Raw genomic sequence first — 21,466 nt, 5'->3', positions numbered from 1 at the left:
GTATAGCTCGACCTCGGGCCTGTTGTTAATCAGGCCGTTTGCGTTCCAAATGGTAATGTCTAATCCCGTTTGCATAAGGACTTGCAAACGGTTGCCATCATTTGAGTCATTTGGCTCATTACTCTCTCCATCATTCTCTCGAACATAGCTTCCATCCTAGTCATCATCGCTTCCATCATAGTGTCGGTATTAGCCTGTTGTTGTGGGAGGATGTTAGTCCCATTTATTCCCTGTTTAGCTGCGTTAGCATAACTAACGTTAGGGTTAACCCTGCTGTAGGTCCCGGTCTGCTGGGCGCGTGGACCTGTTTGCTTTGAAGCAAGCAAGCTTTTGGCTTTTTTATATGCCGGGCAACCTTTGTAGGAGGCAGCATGTGCCCCTTCGCAGTGTAGGCAGTGTGCCGGATCATTTTCGTTTTTGCACTCTGAGGATGGGTGCCCATCTCCGCACTTGACGCATCTGTGCTCAAGGTGGCAGTACCGTTGGGTGTGTCCAAATCCCTGGCAGCGAAAACATTGGGGCACATCGTTAAACTTTATCGGTGGCTCTATAGTCACCACTGAGCTGCAAAGCCTCTTAACTTGATAAGCCTCCTTATTGTTCTTTGCCGGCTCGAGGCTAGCAAAGAAGATGTTGAGAGGCTTTTTGGTGCCTTTCTGAGTGGGATTGTAGAGATCTCTGACCTTGTGGCCGTGATGGTTTAGTTCTCCCCGAATTTCCTCAAGGTCCGTTGAATAATGAAGACCTTTGATGACTACCCTATAGGCGCGTTCATCTCTTGGTTGGAAGGTTTGGAACCTTTTATTGGATTTCGTCAAGAATTCCTTGAGGGCGGTAAAACTTTCCTTGTCCGGAGTCATAACGCGAACGTTGTTCTTGCTGGTCGTCTTGAAGGTGAATTCCACGTCTTTGCCGAGTACTCCAGCGATGCTAGTAGAAAGAGCCTTGATGTTGGTCACGTCCGGAATGAAGATCGGTGGTGGCTTGATCGTTTTCGGTTTCTGCTGTGCATTCTCCTTTTCAGGAGGCTTAGCGAGCAAGTCATCGCATACCTCCTCGTCATCTTCATCTGATGATAGAGGTCCGTAACGGTTACCCACCAGCTTAGCTTGGGCTTCGACAGCGGCCTTGCTCGTACTGGGTCCGTCTATTGCCTGGGAATTCTTGAGCGGGGTTTTTCTCCTCGCCTCGCCTGGTTCGAGGGAGTCGTCAGAGTCCGAGGAAGAGATGTACTTTTTCTTCCGCTTGCTGCTAGTCCTCGACATTGGCACGGCTTGCCAATCCATGGTGGGGCAGTTTAAAGGAAGCGCCATCTACCGGCGCTTCGCGAAATTGGTTGACGCGCTCTTGCGGGTAAATTTGGCAATCAGGTAACGCCGAAAAGTATACTTTGTTTCGACCAGTGGAAAACTAGCTCCACTTATACTTACTGGTTATCGGAACCAGTTCAACGATAAACACTCCGATAATAAGCACCGCGTTGCGCTCGTCCGTGGGCACGTCTGCACTCGACGAGAGTTGGGTCGCGACTGAACAAAATATATGCGAAGCAAATATTTTGAACAATGACCGGTCGGCAACCACTGCCTACCCTATATAGGTTTTTGGCCCCGCTGTCTGGCACCAGGCCATTTATCGTATGGGGAAAATGGTATACATAGAGAAAATCTCTATAATCGTATCAAAATACCCATATATTTTAAAATAATTGCATATTTCATATAATACGACTATATATATTATATTATAAAACTTTACAACTTTAAGTTTTCATAATATAATATTTCCATATGTATTTTTTCCAACTTTATTTTCTCATTATATCATATTTCCATATGTATTTTTTCCAGCTATACGTTTTCATAATATAATATTTCCATATGTATTTTTTCCAGCTATACGTTTTCATAATATAATATTTTCATATGTATATTTTTCCAGCTATACGTTTTCATAATATAATATTTCCATATGTATTTTTTCCAGCTATACGTTTTCATAATATAATATTTCCATATGTATTTTTTCCAGCTATACGTTTTCATAATATAATATTTCCATATGTATATTTTTCCAGCTATACGTTTTCATAATATAATATTTTCATATGTATATTTTTCCAGCTATACGTTTTCATAATATAATATTTCCATATGTATTTTTTCCAGCTATACGTTTTCATAATATAATATTTCCATATGTATTTTTTCCAGCTATACGTTTTCATAATATAATATTTCCATATGTATTTTTTCCAGCTATACGTTTTCATAATATAATATTTCCATATGTACATTTTTCCAGCTATACGTTTTCATAATATAATATTTCCATATGTATTTTTTCCAGCTATACGTTTTCATAATATAATATTTCCATATGTATTTTTTCCAGCTATACGTTTTCATAATATAATATTTCCATATGTATTTTTTCCAACTTTATTTTCTCATTATATCATATTTCCATATGTATTTTTTCCAGCTATACGTTTTCATAATATAATATTTCCATATGTATATTTTTCCAGCTATACGTTTTCATAATATAATATTTCCATATGTATTTTTTCCAGCTATACGTTTTCATTATATCATATTTCCATATGTATTTTTTCCAGCTATACGTTTTCATAATATAATATTTCCATATGTATTTTTTCCAGCTATACGTTTTCATAATATAATATTTCCATGTATTTTTTCCAGCTATACGTTTTCATAATATAATATTTCCATATGTATTTTTTCCAACTTTATTTTCTCATTATATTATATTTCCATATGTATTTTATCCAACTTTATTTTTTATAATATAATATTTCATTTGTATTTTTTCCAGCTATTCGTTTTCATAATATAATATTTCCATATGTATTTTTTCCAGCTATACGTTTTCATAATATAATATTTTCATATGTATATTTTTCCAGCTATACGTTTTCATAATATAATATTTCCATATGTATTTTTTCCAGCTATACGTTTTCATAATATAATATTTCCATATGTATTTTTTCCAACTATACGTTTTCATAATATTATATTTTCATATGTATATTTTTCCAGCTATACGTTTTCATAATATAATATTTCCATATGTATTTTTTCCAGCTATACGTTTTCATAATATAATATTTCCATATGTATTTTTTCCAGCTATACGTTTTCATAATATAATATTTCCATATGTATTTTTTCCAGCTATACGTTTTCATAATATAATATTTCCATATGTATATTTTTCCAGCTATACGTTTTCATAATATAATATTTCCATATGTATTTTTTCCAACTTTATTTTCTCATTATATCATATTTCCATATGTATTTTATCCAACTTTATTTTTTATAATAAAATATTTCCATATGTATTTTTTCCAGCTATACGTTTTCATAATATAATATTTCCATATGTATTTTTTCCAGCTATACGTTTTCATAATATAATATTTCCATATGTACATTTTTCCAGCTATACGTTTTCATAATATAATATTTCCATATGTATTTTTTCCAGCTATACGTTTTCATAATATAATATTTCCATATGTATTTTTTCCAGCTATACGTTTTCATAATATAATATTTCCATATGTATTTTTTCCAACTTTATTTTCTCATTATATCATATTTCCATATGTATTTTATCCAACTTTATTTTTTATAATAAAATATTTCCATATGTATTTTTTCCAGCTATACGTTTTCATAATATAATATTTCCATATGTATTTTTTCCAGCTATACGTTTTCATAATATAATATTTCCATATGTACATTTTTCCAGCTATACGTTTTCATAATATAATATTTCCATATGTATTTTTTCCAGCTATACGTTTTCATAATATAATATTTCCATATGTATTTTTTCCAGCTATACGTTTTCATAATATAATATTTCCATATGTATTTTTTCCAGCTATACGTTTTCATAATATAATATTTCCATATGTATTTTTTCCAGCTATACGTTTTCATAATATAATATTTCCATATGTATTTTTTCCAGCTATACGTTTTCATAATATAATATTTCCATATGTACATTTTTCCAGCTATACGTTTTCATAATATAATATTTCCATATGTATTTTTTCCAGCTATACGTTTTCATAATATAATATTTCCATATGTATTTTTTCCAGCTATACGTTTTCATAATATAATATTTTCATATGTATATTTTTCCAGCTATACGTTTTCATAATATAATATTTCCATATGTATTTTTTCCAGCTATACGTTTTCATAATATAATATTTCCATATGTATTTTTTCCAGCTATACGTTTTCATAATATAATATTTCCATATGTATTTTTTCCAGCTATACGTTTTCATAATATAATATTTCCATATGTATTTTTTCCAGCTATACGTTTTCATAATATAATATTTCCATATGTATTTTTTCCAGCTATACGTTTTCATAATATAATATTTCCATATGTATTTTTTCCAGCTATACGTTTTCATAATATAATATTTCCATATGTATTTTTTCCAGCTATACGTTTTCATAATATAATATTTCCATATGTATTTTTTCCAGCTATACGTTTTCATAATATAATATTTCCATATGTATTTTTTCCAGCTATACGTTTTCATAATATAATATTTCCATATGTATTTTTTCCAGCTATACGTTTTCATAATATAATATTTCCATATGTATTTTTTCCAGCTATACGTTTTCATAATATAATATTTCCATATGTATTTTTTCCAGCTATACGTTTTCATAATATAATATTTCCATATGTATTTTTTCCAGCTATACGTTTTCATAATATAATATTTCCATATGTATTTTTTCCAGCTATACGTTTTCATAATATAATATTTCCATATGTATTTTTTCCAGCTATACGTTTTCATAATATAATATTTCCATATGTATTTTTTCCAACTTTATTTTCTCATTATATCATATTTCCATATGTATTTTTTCCAGCTATACGTTTTCATAATATAATATTTCCATATGTATATTTTTCCAGCTATACGTTTTCATAATATAATATTTCCATATGTATATTTTTCCAGCTATACGTTTTCATAATATAATATTTCCATATGTATTTTTTCCAGCTATACGTTTTCATAATATAATATTTCCATATGTATTTTTTCCAGCTATACGTTTTCATAATATAATATTTCCATATGTATTTTTTCCAGCTATACGTTTTCATAATATAATATTTCCATATGTATTTTTTCCAGCTATACGTTTTCATAATATAATATTTCCATATGTATTTTATCCAACTTTATTTTTCATAATATAATATTTCCATATGTATTTTTTCCAGCTATACGTTTTCATAATATAATATTTCCATATGTATTTTTTCCAGCTATACGTTTTCATAATATAATATTTCCATATGTATTTTTTCCAGCTATACGTTTTCATAATATAATATTTTCATATGTATATTTTTCCAGCTATACGTTTTCATAATATAATATTTTCATATGTATATTTTTCCAGCTATACGTTTTCATAATATAATATTTCCATATGTATTTTTTCCAACTTTATTTTCTCATTATATCATATTTCCATATGTATTTTATCCAACTTTATTTTTTATAATATAATATTTCCATATGTATTTTTTCCAGCTATACGTTTTCATAATATAATATTTCCATATGTATTTTTTCCAGCTATACGTTTTCATAATATAATATTTCCATATGTATTTTTTCCAGCTATACGTTTTCATAATATAATATTTCCATATGTATATTTTTCCAGCTATACGTTTTCATAATATAATATTTCCATATGTATTTTTTCCAACTTTATTTTCTCATTATATCATATTTCCATATGTATTTTTTCCAACTTTACTTTCTCATTGTATCATATTTACATTTAATATATATCAATATATTTTCATTTGCCAATTTATTATTATGCCTTTTCAATGTTTTCTATATAAGCAAAATATACTTTAAAAGTATATTTGTTATATATGAATCATGTGTTTTTATACATTTGTTCCTTATTACCAACAGTTTGGAACATATACATTGGTGAGTGTATATAGCGCACAATATATACATCACACAAGTATATTATTTTTCAATATATCTGTTTATTTGCCAATTTATTATTATGCCTTTTCAATGTTTTCTATATAAGCAAAATATACTTTAATAGTATATTTGTTATATATCAAACATGTGTTTTTATACATTTGTTCCTTATTACCAACAGTTTGGAACATATACATTGGTGAGTGTATATAGAGCACAATATATACATCACACAAGTATATTATTTTTCAATATATCTTTTTATTTGCCAATTTATTATTATGGCTTTACATCAATGTTTTCTATATAAGCAAAATATACTTTAAAAGTATATTTGTTATATATCAAACATATCGGTGGTGAGTGTATATATAGCAAAATATATACATCACACAAAACAAAAATACAAAAAAAAATAAATCGAATCATCAAGCAAAGGATAAGCTTCAGTGGATCGCAGTATGGCAGCTGCTCAACCACTTACAACACCTTGCCTGTTACAAAAGTCGTTTACAATTGATTCTAGGCTTTGTCATTGTATTAAATAATGCTTTTATATGTAACTAGCGCGGCACCAGGTGATCAAAGATCCTCCTAATTTACTATGTTACAAATTACATTGGCATCACATCCATTGTCGTTTATAAAATAAATTACAAACTTTAAATGGTTTAGAAGCCATACAATGCAAATTGCCCCTTATTTATCATTGCAGTCCAGCACGGATACGACCTTAGAGGCGTTCAGGCATAATCCAACGGACGTAGCGTCATACCACTGTTCGCTCGAACAAGTATTGTGCCATTGGTCCGTACCTGCGGTTCCTCTCGTACTACGCAGGAATGCTGTCGCAACAACGTTTTGTCATTAGTAGGGTAAAACTAACCTGTCTCACGACGGTCTAAACCCAGCTCACGTTCCCTTGCATGGGTGAACAATCCAACGCTTGGTGAATTTTGCTTCACAATGATAGGAAGAGCCGACATCGAAGGATCAAAAAGCGACGTCGCTATGAACGCTTGGCCGCCACAAGCCAGTTATCCCTATGGTAACTTTTCTGACACCTCTTGTTAAAAACTCTTTAAACCAAAAGGATCGATAGGCCGAGCTTTTGCTGTCCCTGTGTGTACTGAACACCGAGATCAAGTCAGCATTTGCCCTTTTGCTCTATGTGTGGTTTCTGTCCGCACTGAGCTGGCCTTGGGACACCTCCGTTATTATTTGAGAGATGTACCGCCCCAGTCAAACTCCCTACCTGGCAATGTCCTTGAATTGGATCATACCTGAGTAATTGGAGTTATACCAAATTTTCAAATCAAAAATACATAAATGCATCGTCTCATTAAAGAATTTGTTTGCGATTATATAACAAACTCGTGATACTTTGATCAAGAAGCTTGCATCAAAACCCAATACCATAAGATATAATAAATATATCCGTATAATGGCTAGGAAATGATACACGTTCCATTTAATCAAGTAAGTAAGGAAACAATAAGAGTAGTGGTATTTCATTGTCGATACCAAACCGAAGTCTAATATCTCCCACTTATTCTACACCTCTTATGTCTCCTTACACTGCCAGATTAGAGTCAAGCTCAAAAGGGTCTTCTTTCCCCGCTAATTATTCCAAGCCCGTTCCCTTGGCTGTGGTTTCGCTAGATAGTAGATAGGGACAGGTGTGAATCGGATCCCTCCGTACTTGTTTAATGTGGCGTGTTCCGCATTGAAGGGAGTACAACCACAGCATTTCAATGTGGCCAGAACTGGCCACATAATGCAACAGTCTGGATTAAGCGCCAGCCAACCGCCCCGGACTGGAAGCTATAGCTATGTACATAGCAACCACCCCGGTACAAATTCGAGCGCACGTTAGTCGGGCGTGCACTCCCCCTTTGTGAGGGGTCGAGACCTATCTAACGTCTCTGCTGATCTGATGGTCACAGCGCCAGGTTGAGAACGCAACTCCACGTCGATCCCGAGGGATCTCCCGCGATTTTGGGATAACCACAGCCACCACGATACTCCCACAAGGGGGCCTACCTCAATGAGCAGCCTTGGAGAACTGCTCAACCCGTGGTACCGAAATTAGAGGCTCGGTGCGCCTCACTCCTTTGGCTCCGACAAGCCCGGATAGAGCACCCTTTGCCCTTTTAGTCGCCTCCTACGACAAGCAATGGCAGGCTGTGGCAGTATTCTTCGCCGCTAACCACACGGCAGGGATGTTGGGCTAAAAGCCCCTCCTCCTGCGGAACGCCTCCTCTGCAAACTCCATCAGTCGTTCGGTCCTCTCGCGATCAACCAAGATTCCTTCAAACGTCCAAGTTTCGCCAACGCGCTGCACACCAAGTCCATCAAGGTCTCGCAGATCTGCATATAGGGGGCAAGCACATAACACGTGCATCCAGTCCTCGTGTGGATCCCCACATGCGCAAGCAGTGGTATCGCTGAGGCCTCTCCCATGCAGAAATGCATTGAGCGACCCGTGCCCTGTAAGCAGGAAAGACGCCATCATCGAGAACCCAAAATTTGGGTCTCGATAGATGAGAGTTAACATCTGGGACGAACCGGTGCGTCACCCGTCCTGGTTCGCTGTGGTCATCCCATCTGTTCTGCCAACTCAGCAGCATAGACTCCTCTATTCGCGTCTCTCTCTGCTCCCAGCTCAGACCATCCAGGTCCTCGCCGTAGAGCCAGTCACTCTCCTCCAACGGGTATCCACGCTTCAGCTTGTATTTGACTGCTAATTGCTTAGCAGCCAAGTCAAGCGGAGGAGCTCCAGCAAGAACCTGCAGTGCCGCGGTGGACACTGTTCGGCATACCGAGAGGCATCCAAGTAGGATCAGCCTATGGCAGGACGCAAGTCGCCTCTTGGCAGCTACTTGTTCGGCGGTGTCATACCATACCGAAGCACCAAACAGCACACAAGGTGCCATGAGTCCGGCATATATGGTCCGCCTGGCTCGAGGACTGAAACCCCAGTCGACTCGAAGCACACGCGCCAATGCTCCAACGACTCCGGTCATTCGCTGACGAAGCGAAGCTATGTGCGCGAGGAATTTCATTCCTTCGCTGACCGTGATGCCAAGGTACCGACAGCTGCGCACATACGGCAGGTTTGCTCCAGCAAACCTTACCGTCGGCGCTCGTCTCAAGGTACCCTTAAGCAGCATTATTACCGTCTTGCTGGTGGAAACGGCAACGCCGATTTCCGCTCCCCACGTTTCAACGATGGACATTAGTTGCGCTCCTTTTCCTTCTAGCACGGCTCGGGAATTTCCCTCGACGAGAAGAAGCAGATCATCCGCGTATGCACTCAAAGGGCAATACGGCTCGAGGCGCTGAAGCAGTACATCCATCAGCAGGTCCCAAATAAATGGTCCGCTGATTGATCCCTGCGGACAACCTCTAGTCACCGGCACATTTACAGTACCGGAACTGCTTCGGATCACTGCTCTTCGGCCGGAGAAAAAGCTCTGCCACAAGCCCATCTCTCGGCATCCCAAGTCGGCCAGTCGGCGCAGTGCAGCACTCCATTCGACGTTGTCGAATGCTCCTTTGAAGTCCACGAAAATGCCGAGCACGTATTGCGCCGGGCTGGCCGCAACACTGCTCTTCACGTGTCTCCAAGCATCCTCCACACATCGTCCTTGGCGAAATCCAAACTGCCATCTGCAGCCTTCCGGAAGAACTTCTCTCACCCGATTCACCATGATTGCCTCGAGCACCTTACCAAAAACTGGCAGCAAGCATATTCCCCTGTACGAGGAGGGCTCGCACTTGTCCTTCTCGGGTCCCTTGAGTAGCGCCACTACTCGTGGACACTTCCACTCGCTGGGAAAGTATCCCGATTGGATGCATCGGGAAAGCAACGATGCTAGGTGCTGAGGTATGGCGCGCCAGACTGCCTTGCAGATTGTGCCATTGATGCCGTCTAAGCCGGGAGAGCGCCTGCTCTTCAACCTGGCGACACAAGCATCAACCTCGAATGTTTCGAGGGCCGGTGGGACTTCCTCCGCGATGGCAATCGGTGCATCTAACTCCGCAACTGGGAAAAAGTTACGGAGGAGCACTCGTGCACAATCACCCCAATCGGTGATCAACTCGCCATTCACGCGGAGGCACCCAATCTCCGTGCACTTTCTGCGGCCTCGGCAAATCTTATAGACACGCCCCCATGGATCATCTGAGTGATCTCCCACGAAGCGTTTCCAATCCTCCATTTTCGCCCTCCAGATAAGCTTTTTGTAGTCGGCCGAGGCACGCCTCAGCTCAACCACTAGCAGCTCCGCAGTGGCATCGTTATCACGACGCCTGGCATCCTGGAGTTGGCGGCGAAGTCTCCGGACTTCGCGCCGTGCAGCGCAGAGGTCGGCAGTCCACCAACGTGCTCTCCTGCTGGGCGATCCTGGCGTCTTTCGCCCCAGCGCAATATCGCACACATTGTGCACAATACTGCGCAGGGTCGAGACTTGCTGGTCCAACGGCGATTCGGAGAAGTCTTCCGGAAGTTCGGCTGCTCTACTCACCATCTCCTCTTCGAACAGTCGCCAACGTGCATTGGAGAAGTTCCAGGATGGCACAGGAGCTATGCTCTCAACTGTGCTCGTGGTAGTTGGTTCGGCCACAACAGTAATAATGTTGTGGTCACTCAACTCCCACTCATCCACTCTCCACTCATATGTGGCCCACATAGATGCTGCCTCGTTGACGATTGTCACGTCGATGTCACTACGAGCTCTGTAGTTATCGAACGTGTACACCTCTGTTGGCTGGTTTAGGGCGGCGGCTCTTGCCTCCAGCATCCACTCAGACAGCAGCTCACCCCGGCCGTAGTTAGCTTGTCCCTCGGCATGCCGAGAGAGTTTGCTAAACCACATGGGGGATACTGCATTCGCGTCGAGGCCCAGGATTGCGGGGGTTCTGCTGGCCTGCAGCAGGACCGCATCCATGTACCGGAGGTACGGTTCCAAAGGCGCATCGAATTGGCAGTATGCCGAGCAAAGGAAGATTGAGCCAAATCTCCCTTTAACGACCAGACATACGCCGTAATCGGTGGTGAGGGTCTCCACTGGCATGCAGATGGCATCCTGGTGGTCCACTAGGATGGCTGCCTTCCCGCGCCGGTCGGTGAACATCCTCATTCCATCAGGCAGCACATCCAATCCGTCACCGCCGAGATACGGCTCCTGCAGCAGTGCGAACATTGCGCCCGATCTCCTGATGCGGACTCCGAGCTCGATGGTCGCAGCTCGGCCTCGACCACAGTTCGCTTGGATGAAGCTAAACATTAGTGTCTAGCTTGCACCCTCGCTAGCACCGCGCCGTATATCGGGCATACGCTCGAAAGCATGTGATGCCCTGAGGGCAGCCCTCTATGACGGCAGTTCCGGCAGTCCACCGGGTTCTGGCATTTCGCCGCGGTGTGGCCTTGCTGTCCGCACTGACGGCAGACATTGGCCTTCTGTCTGCATTCACCGACCTTGTGGTCAAAGCCCACGCACCTGTGGCAGGCATAGGTGCGGACCTGCGAGCGGCATCTAAACGAGAACCACTTGATGTAGACCCGGCCTACATCAAGCTTCGCCAACGCCTTTTCACTGACCTCGAGGGTCACGTTGACCGTGGCACTGTCTGTAACAGACCATGCCTTAGTCACCAGGTGGACGGCCTTCTTAAACTCCGACGCGGTCATCTCGTCGTCAAAGTTATTGGCGTGGAGCTCCTGCATGAACTCCTCAGGGCCGATCGCGGTGTCCACGTCGTAAACGACGACCTTGGGCTTCTCGGCGGCGTTCCGTGCCACATTGAGCCCCACCTCGGCGAACTTCCTTGAGGAAACCACCTTTTGGAGCTCTCCGACCGAGGGTGTGCGGATAATCGCACCACCACCTCGTCGGAGCTCGCGCACCTCGTGCACCCTGACTCCTAGAGCGGGTGCCACCATCTTCCGCACTTTCTCCGCTATGGCCTTTCCCGATAGCGCCGGGTCGTCGCACTTCACCACCGCCGACCACGTCTCACGAACCTTGGTGGTCCGTGGGGCAGCGGTGGGTGCAACCTGCGGCAGCTGCGGGAATTCGGTGACAACTGGCATCGACGGGTGTGGCGGCGGCGGCATGGCCAAGCGGGTCTCCAGCTCTCCGCATCTTAGCATGAGAGCCATCACGAGCTCGTCGTATCGGCTGATCGCCAGCGACAGCTCCTCGGTGTTACCTCCTAGGCTGCGGAAGCTATTCCGCACCATACGCTGCGTGGCCGACAGCTCTGCCAGCATAGCAGCCTGCCCAGCACGGGCGGCAGCAGTGGCAGCAGCAGCGGTGCCTACGATGCAGGCAGCGGCGGGGGCAGCGGCGGGGGCAGCGGCGGGGGCAGCGGCGGGGGCAGCGGCGGGGGCAGCGGCGGGGGCAGCGGGGGGGGCAGCGAAAGGGGGAGCAGTGGGGGCAGCGAAAGGGGGAGCGGCGGGGGCAGCGAAAGGGACAGCGGCGGGGGCAGCGGCAGCAGCAGCGGCTGCGACAGCGGCAGCGGATGTCGACGGCTGGCACTCCAGCGACGACAACTCCTCAACAGTCCCAACGGCCGCGGGTGCTCCCATGTCAGACAAAGCAATAAGCTTTGCCTGCGTAGGCGCCGAGTTTTTAGAAGCAGGACGGCCTCTACGCCTGCCTCTCGCCGACTTAGCAGATGTGGCGCTCATGGCGCTCACGCTGCTGTCGCTCTCCATCGGTGGGTGAGTGTGACTTACCCCGACGATACTGGCTCCTCCTGTTGTCGACTTGACACGAAACTAGCTCCACCTATGAATAGAGTGGCGCCACCTATGCCAAGCTCTCCGAAGACACGAACCCGCACAGCAAGGACCGAAACCGCACAGCGAAGACACACACCGCACAGTCAGCTGTTCAGCAGCTGATGGAAAATTCCACCAGCAGCACGTGCGCTTTGCTTGCTTAAAATTTGCAATTAAAAATTGCAATTTATAGCTTGCCAATTCCACTTGCACTTGTGAAAACACTGCCAACGTTTTCGCGAAGCACTAAGACACCGATTTGTCCACTTTTTGAATTATATTTCACAACGGAAACCAGTTTTACGACGAAAGAATCACGAGCGTCCCGAAAGCACGTCCGTCGTTAATCCATTCATGCGCGTCACTAATTAGATGACGAGGCATTTGGCTACCTTAAGAGAGTCATAGTTACTCCCGCCGTTGACCCGCGCTTACTTGAATTTCTTCACTTTGACATTCAGAGCACTGGGCAGAAATCACATTGTGTCAACACCCGCTAGGGCCATCACAATGCTTTGTTTTAATTAGACAGTCGGATTCCCCAAGTCCGTGCCAGTTCTGAATTGATTGTTAATTGATAATCGTTATAATTAATAAGAACTAATTGGTTTGACCCAACTAGTATTCTTAAAAATTTTAGCAAGAAAGTTCCACAATTGGCTACGTAACTAAACTATCCGGGGAACAAGTAACCACCATAAATGATAGAAACTCTATTTACCCAGAACGAGCACATAAACCATGTTATTGTTTCCCAATCAAGCCCGACTATCTCAATCTTCAGAGCCAATCCTTATCCCGAAGTTACGGATCTAATTTGCCGACTTCCCTTACCTACATTATTCTATCGACTAGAGACTCTTCACCTTGGAGACCAGCTGCGGATATTGGTACGGCCTGTTGAGAAGTTTGCGTATCCCCACCATAAATTTTCAAGGTCCGAGGAGAAAATATCGACACAACAGTATATGTCATGCTCTTCTAGCCCATCTACCATATCTCTCTGCGAAAGACTTCCATGGTAGTACGGCTATAAAACAGAAAAGAAAACTCTTCCGATATCTCTCGACGGCTTCTTTATGGTCGTTCCTGTTGCCAGGATGAGCACGAGGCCCATATTTAATAACAAACGGATACTCAACAGGTTACGGAATTGGAACCGTATTCCCTTTCGTTCAAAATTATTCAAGTATATTATTTGCCAACGTTTTTATATAGTCATTTATTACTTGAAAATTTTCGGCTTTCGCCTTGAACTTAGGACCGACTAACTCGTGATCAACCACTGTTCACACGAAACCCTTCTCCACTTCAGTCCTCCAAGGTCTCATTCGATTATTTGCTACTACCACCAAGATCTGTACCAATGGCAGCTCCATGCAGGCTTACGCCAAACACTTCTACGCATACCATTGTACCTTCCTACTCACTAAAGTTTCAAAATTTATATTACAAGTAATATAAATCATCTACTTTAGCGGTAATGTATAGGTATACAACTTAAGCGCCATCCATTTTAAGGGCTAGTTGCTTCGGCAGGTGAGTTGTTACACACTCCTTAGCGGATTTCGACTTCCATGATCACCGTCCTGCTGTTTTAAGCAACCAACGCCTTTCATGGTATCTGCATGAGTTGTTAATTTGGGCACCGTAACATTACGTTTGGTTCATCCCACAGCGCCAGTTCTGCTTACCAAAAGTGGCCCACTGGGCACATTATATCATAACCTTAAACTTCATATCAAGAAAGTTAAGGTTCTTACCCATTTAAAGTTTGAGAATAGGTTAAGATCGTTTCGACCCTAAGGCCTCTAATCATTCGCTTTACCAGATAAGATTATTTTATATAACATTAAAATGCACCAGCTATCCTGAGGGAAACTTCGGAAGGAACCAGCTACTAGATGGTTCGATTGGTCTTTCGCCCCTATACTCAATTCTGACAATCGATTTGCACGTCAGAACTGTTTCGGTCTTCCATCAGGGTTTCCCCTGACTTCAACCTGATCAAGTATAGTTCACCATCTTTCGGGTCACAGCATATCTGCTCAAGGTACGTTCCAGTTAGAGGCATAAATAATATAAATATTATTATACATAACTATATAGAACGCCCCGGGATTGTGTTAATTAACTATAAATAGTTAAAAAACTAATCCCATTATTAGTCAAGTTAATTACGCTATTAGGTTTATATCCCAATAACTTGCACATATGTTAGACTCCTTGGTCCGTGTTTCAAGACGGGTCCCGAAGGTATCCTGAATCTTTCGCATTGTTAATCGTACAAGTGCATATAATAAACACAAAAATCAATGATAATCATGCCATTATATAATTCCGAAAAATTAACGCACTGTAGTCATATAAATCTATCAGCACTTTATCAAATTAATGACATTTATTCTATGTTAAAATGCAAGCATAATAATTTGAATAAACTATAAGCCATATTTTATGATAAATAATGGTATGCTAATAGATTACAATGTCCTTATATGGAAAAAATGCACACTATTATCATAATATTTATTAAATATTACAATTCTAATGATGAATTTTCCATAACGGATATTCAGGTTCATCGGGCTTAACCTCTAAGCAGTTTCACGTACTGTTTAACTCTCTATTCAGAGTTCTTTTCAACTTTCCCTCACGGTACTTGTTTACTATCGGTCTCATGGTTATATTTAGTTTTAGATGGAGTTTACCACCCACTTAGTGCTGCACTATCAAGCAACACGACTCTTTGGAAACATCATCTAGTAATCATTAACGTTATACGGGCCTGGCACCCTCTATGGGTAAATGGCCTCATTTAAGAAGGACTTAAATCGTTAATTTCTCATACTAGAATATTGACGCTCCATACACTGCATCTCACATTTGCCATATAGACAAAGTGACTTAGTGCTGAACTGATTTCTTTTCGCTCGCCGCTACTAAGAAAATCCTTGTTAGTTTCTTTTCCTCCCCTAATTAATATGCTTAAATTCAGGGGGTAGTCCCATATGAGTTGAGGTTGTATAAAACATTTGTTTGCATTAATTCTTTTTATATAGAAATAACATTACATTTTAAATTTGCCATTTATTGACAAACCCAACGAAGAATAATAACATTTACAACGGTTTTTCAATTTTTTCATCATTAATAAGAGACAATCCTAGATGAAAAATATTTTCATATTTTTTATGCTAGACATTTCTCAGTATTATTTGATTTAAAAAAAGAAAATATTCCTCTTCGTTTTCACATTCAAATATTTACAACAATGTGAGAATAATGTTTTTCATATAATTTTTAATATTATGAATATAAAAATTTAAAAATTACTATATCCAATAATATACCATGTGCTTATAAAATTCATACAATGAAATTTATGAACAACTTATTTTGCATAGTCTTACAACCCTCAACCATATGTAGTCCAAGCAGCACTTTAAAATTAATTAAAGTACATAACAGCATGGACTGCGATATGCGTTCAAAATGTCGATGTTCATGTGTCCTGCAGTTCACACGATGACGCACAGTTTGCTGCGTTCTTCATCGACCCATGAGCCGAGTGATCCACCGCTTAGAGTTTTAATAATTTGGTTTATATATATCATCAGAAATGTTTTTATTGAAAGAAATTAAAAATACACCATTTTACTGGCATATATCAATTCCTTCAATAAATTTAACATTGTAATTTTTTTTTTTTTTAAATCCAAAATAAATGTTGCGAAAAGTCTTAGTTTCATATAAACAATATACATATCTGTAGTTTTAATCATTTTTATAATATAAGCCTTTTTGGTTTCGATATAATATATTGGTGTAATTTTATATAAAACATTAACCTGAATAACCAGGTACAACATTATGCATTTCAGATTGTTGCATTAACCAATGTATGCGCATAATAATAATGAACAATACATTACGCAACGCCTGTATATTATGGTCCATATACACGCAAATTTTTTATTTTCCATTAATTGATTTTTATTATTCATTTAACATTCAGCTTTGCTTGGTTGCTGTTTACAATGTTAATTTTTTTTCTTTGGCAATTTCATTAATATTATTAATAATATTATATATTAACGGTAAGGAAAATTATATACTATAATGATCCTTCCGCAGGTTCACCTACGGAAACCTTGTTACGACTTTTACTTCCTCTAAATAATCAAGTTCGGTCAACTTTTGCGAAACAACCGTAACACACAAGGCGTCACAGTGATCACGTCCGGAGACCTCACTAAATAATTCAATCGGTAGTAGCGACGGGCGGTGTGTACAAAGGGCAGGGACGTAATCAATGCGAGTTAATGACTCACACTTACTGGGAATTCCAAGTTCATGTGAACAGTTTCAGTTCACAATCCCAAGCATGAAAGTGGTTCAGCGGTTTACCCGGACCTCTCGGTCTAGGAAATACACGTTGATACTTTCATTGTAGCGCGCGTGCAGCCCAGGACATCTAAGGGCATCACAGACCTGTTATTGCTCAATCTCATTATTGCTAGACGCAATTTGTCCATTTAAGAAGCTAGTGTCCTTATAATGGGACAAACCAACAGGTACGGCTCCACTTATATAAACACATTCAAACACAATATACATTTTACTGCAACCATGAATGAAGGCTATATAAGCTTCAACACCATAATCCTGAAGATATCTATTTAATATATTTGAGTCTCGTTCGTTATCGGAATTAACCAGACAAATCACTCCACGAACTAAGAACGGCCATGCACCACCACCCATAGATTCGAGAAAGAGCTATCAATCTGTCTTACACACTTATGTTCGGACCTGGTAAGTTTTCCCGTGTTGAGTCAAATTAAGCCGCAGGCTCCACTCCTGGTGGTGCCCTTCCGTCAATTCCTTTAAGTTTCAGCTTTGCAACCATACTTCCCCCGGAGCCCAAAAGCTTTGGTTTCCCGGGAAGCGACTGAGAGAGCCATAAAAGTAGCTACACCCAATTGCTAGCTGGCATCGTTTATGGTTAGAACTAGGGCGGTATCTGATCGCCTTCGAACCTCTAACTTTCGTTCTTGATTAATGAAAACATCTTTGGCAAATGCTTTCGCTTAAGTTAGTCTTACGACGGTCCAAGAATTTCACCTCTCGCGTCGTAATACTAATGCCCCCAAACTGCTTCTATTAATCATTACCTCTTGATCTGAAAACCAATGAAAGCAGAACAGAGGTCTTATTTCATTATCCCATGCACAGAATATTCAGGCATTTGAAGCCTGCTTTAAGCACTCTAATTTGTTCAAAGTAATTGTACCGGCCCACAATAACACTCATTTAAGAGCACTAATGCAGGTTTTTAAATAGGAGGAACATATGAAAAAATACAAGTATTTTAACATACATAAGAACTCCACCGGTAATACGCTTACATACATAAAGGTATAGTACTAACCACAATTGTAAGTTGTACTACCCGTATGAAGCACAAGTTCAACTACGAACGTTTTAACCGCAACAACTTTAATATACGCTATTGGAGCTGGAATTACCGCGGCTGCTGGCACCAGACTTGCCCTCCAATTGGTCCTTGTTAAAGGATTTAAAGTGTACTCATTCCAATTACAGGGCCTCGGATATGAGTCCTGTATTGTTATTTTTCGTCACTACCTCCCCGAGCTGGGAGTGGGTAATTTACGCGCCTGCTGCCTTCCTTAGATGTGGTAGCCGTTTCTCAGGCTCCCTCTCCGGAATCGAACCCTGATTCCCCGTTACCCGTTGCAACCATGGTAGTCCTAGATACTACCATCAAAAGTTGATAGGGCAGACATTTGAAAGATCTGTCGTCGGTACAAGACCATACGATCTGCATGTTATCTAGAGTTCAACCAAAGTAACGATCTTGCGATCGCTTGGTTTTAGCCTAATAAAAGCACATGTCCCATAAGGTTCATGTTTTAATTGCATGTATTAGCTCTAGAATTACCACAGTTATCCAAGTAACTGTTAACGATCTAAGGAACCATAACTGATATAATGAGCCTTTTGCGGTTTCACTTTTAATTCGTGTGTACTTAGACATGCATGGCTTAATCTTTGAGACAAGCATATAACTACTGGCAGGATCAACCAGAATAATGTTTTTTTTATTTCATATTTCTTTCATATTAGTGAATAGAAATTAGCAATATAAATATTTGTATACAGATTTTATCAATATATATTTTTCTTTTTCTCATCGAATACGGCCATAATTATATAGCAATCGTATTCGCAGCATTTGTATTCATATAAATTTATGTTTTTAATTTTAATACATTTTTTATATATGCATATATTTCATTCAAAAATATCATTTTATTTCCAACATACATAATTGTATCACCCATACAATTTTGTTTAATCAATATTAATATTGAAATTAAATCATTTGCAATTTGATAATAAATTTAAAATTTATTATTTTCGTAAAAGCATTTCTCATGGTAATATATTAATATAAAACCAAGAACATATGAAAAAGTTACATATAAAAATGAAACTTAAATCATATTGTGATATGTGAATACAATAATACTAAAAATTAATATTAATGCAACACATTTTTTGTGGTAGGATCAAATATAATATAAATTATATCTGCCTACCGCCATAATTTAACGATAATAATTGGAAACTAGAATTGTTATTCAATTTTGGCCTTTGTTTCAACTCTATTATCTTTTTATAATAAATATATATCGCACTAAGCCAAAAATCTAAGAAACTTAGATAACAAATTTTATAACGATATTATTTATGATTTAAACCATTTAATATTAGTATAATCAAAAATATATGAAATCACATAACATTTTGTATTATACTTGATGGACAACCACTGCCCATCTTATATAGGTTTTTTGCACCGATGTCTTGAAAACGGGTATTTATAACTGCATTTTCCACCCACCGTATAGTTTCCCTATATAAATAGAGAAAATTATTTAATATGGTACTGAAATGCACAAACATATAAAATGTTTGCATATTTCATATAATACCATCAATATTTCATATTATTGAACAAAATATATGCGAAGCAAATATTTTGAACAATGACCGGTCGGCAACCACTGCCTACCCTATATAGGTTTTTGGCCCCGCTGTCTGGCACCAGGCCATTTATCGTATGGGGTTTTCCCCATACATAGAGAAAATCTCTATAATCGTATCAAAATACACAAATATTTCAAAATGTTTGCATATTTCATATAATACGACTATTATTTTATATTATATTATAAAATATTTCATATTATTGAACAAAATATATGCGAAGCAAATATTTTGAACAATGACCGGTCGACAACCACTGCCTACCCTATATAGGTTTTTGGCCCCGCTGTCTGGCACCAGGCCATTTATCGTATGGGGAAAATGGTATACATAGAGAAAATCTCTATAATCGTATCAAAATACACAAATATTTCAAAATGTTTGCATATTTCATATAATACGACTATTATTTTATATTATATTATAAAATATTTCATATTATTGAACAAAATATATGCGAAGCAAATATTTTGAACAATGACCGGTCGACAACCACTGCCTACCCTATATAGGTTTTTGGCCCCGCTGTCTGGCACCAGGCCATTTATCGTATGGGGAAAATGGTATACATAGAGAAAATCTCTATAATCGTATCAAAATACCCATATATTTTAAAATAATTGCATATTTCATATAATACGACTATATATATTATATTATAAAACTTTACAACTTTAAGTTTTCATAATATAATATTTCCATATGTATTTTTTCCAACTTTATTTTCTCATTATATCATATTTCCATATGTATTTTTTCCAGCTATACGTTTTCATAATATAATATTTCCATATGTATTTTTTCCAGCTATACGTTTTCATAATATAATATTTTCATATGTATATTTTTCCAGCTATACGTTTTCATAATATAATATTTCCATATGTATTTTTTCCAGCTATACGTTTTCATAATATAATATTTCCATATGTATTTTTTCCAGCTATACGTTTTCATAATATAATATTTCCATATGTATTTTTTCCAACTTTATTTTCTCATTATATCATATTTCCATATGTATTTTATCCAACTTTATTTTTTATAATAAAATATTTCCATATGTATTTTTTCCAGCTATACGTTTTCATAATATAATATTTCCATATGTATTTTTTCCAGCTATACGTTTTCATAATATAATATTTCCATATGTACATTTTTCCAGCTATACGTTTTCATAATATAATATTTCCATATGTATTTTTTCCAGCTATACGTTTTCATAATATAATATTTCCATATGTATTTTTTCCAGCTATACGTTTTCATAATATAATATTTCCATATGTATTTTTTCCAGCTATACGTTTTCATAATATAATATTTCCATATGTATTTTTTCCAGCTATACGTTTTCATAATATAATATTTCCATATGTATTTTTTCCAGCTATACGTTTTCATAATATAATATTTCCATATGTACATTTTTCCAGCTATACGTTTTCATAATATAATATTTCCATATGTATTTTTTCCAGCTATACGTTTTCATAATATAATATTTCCATATGTATTTTTTCCAGCTATACGTTTTC

General features: G+C 38.6%; 2 non-coding genes across 2 annotated transcripts; both read right to left on the bottom strand.

Annotated features, from left to right (window-relative positions):
• Nucleotides 1-16,260: 16,260 nt before the first annotated feature.
• LOC121502831 (5.8S ribosomal RNA) lies at nt 16,261-16,439 on the bottom strand. Its single transcript, XR_005990949.1, has one exon. It is a non-coding gene; the product is annotated as a 5.8S ribosomal RNA (ribosomal RNA).
• Nucleotides 16,440-16,968: 529 nt separating this feature from the next.
• Nucleotides 16,969-18,963, bottom strand: LOC121502319 (small subunit ribosomal RNA). Its single transcript, XR_005990940.1, has one exon. It is a non-coding gene; the product is annotated as a small subunit ribosomal RNA (ribosomal RNA).
• Nucleotides 18,964-21,466: the final 2,503 nt, after the last annotated feature.

This window comes from Drosophila kikkawai, chromosome X (genome assembly GCF_030179895.1).
Source record: "Drosophila kikkawai strain 14028-0561.14 chromosome X, DkikHiC1v2, whole genome shotgun sequence".
In the NCBI taxonomy this organism is placed as follows: domain Eukaryota; kingdom Metazoa; phylum Arthropoda; class Insecta; order Diptera; family Drosophilidae; genus Drosophila; species Drosophila kikkawai.
Note: the sequence above shows the minus strand (reverse complement) of the source record. Positions and strands in the feature narration are given on the sequence as shown.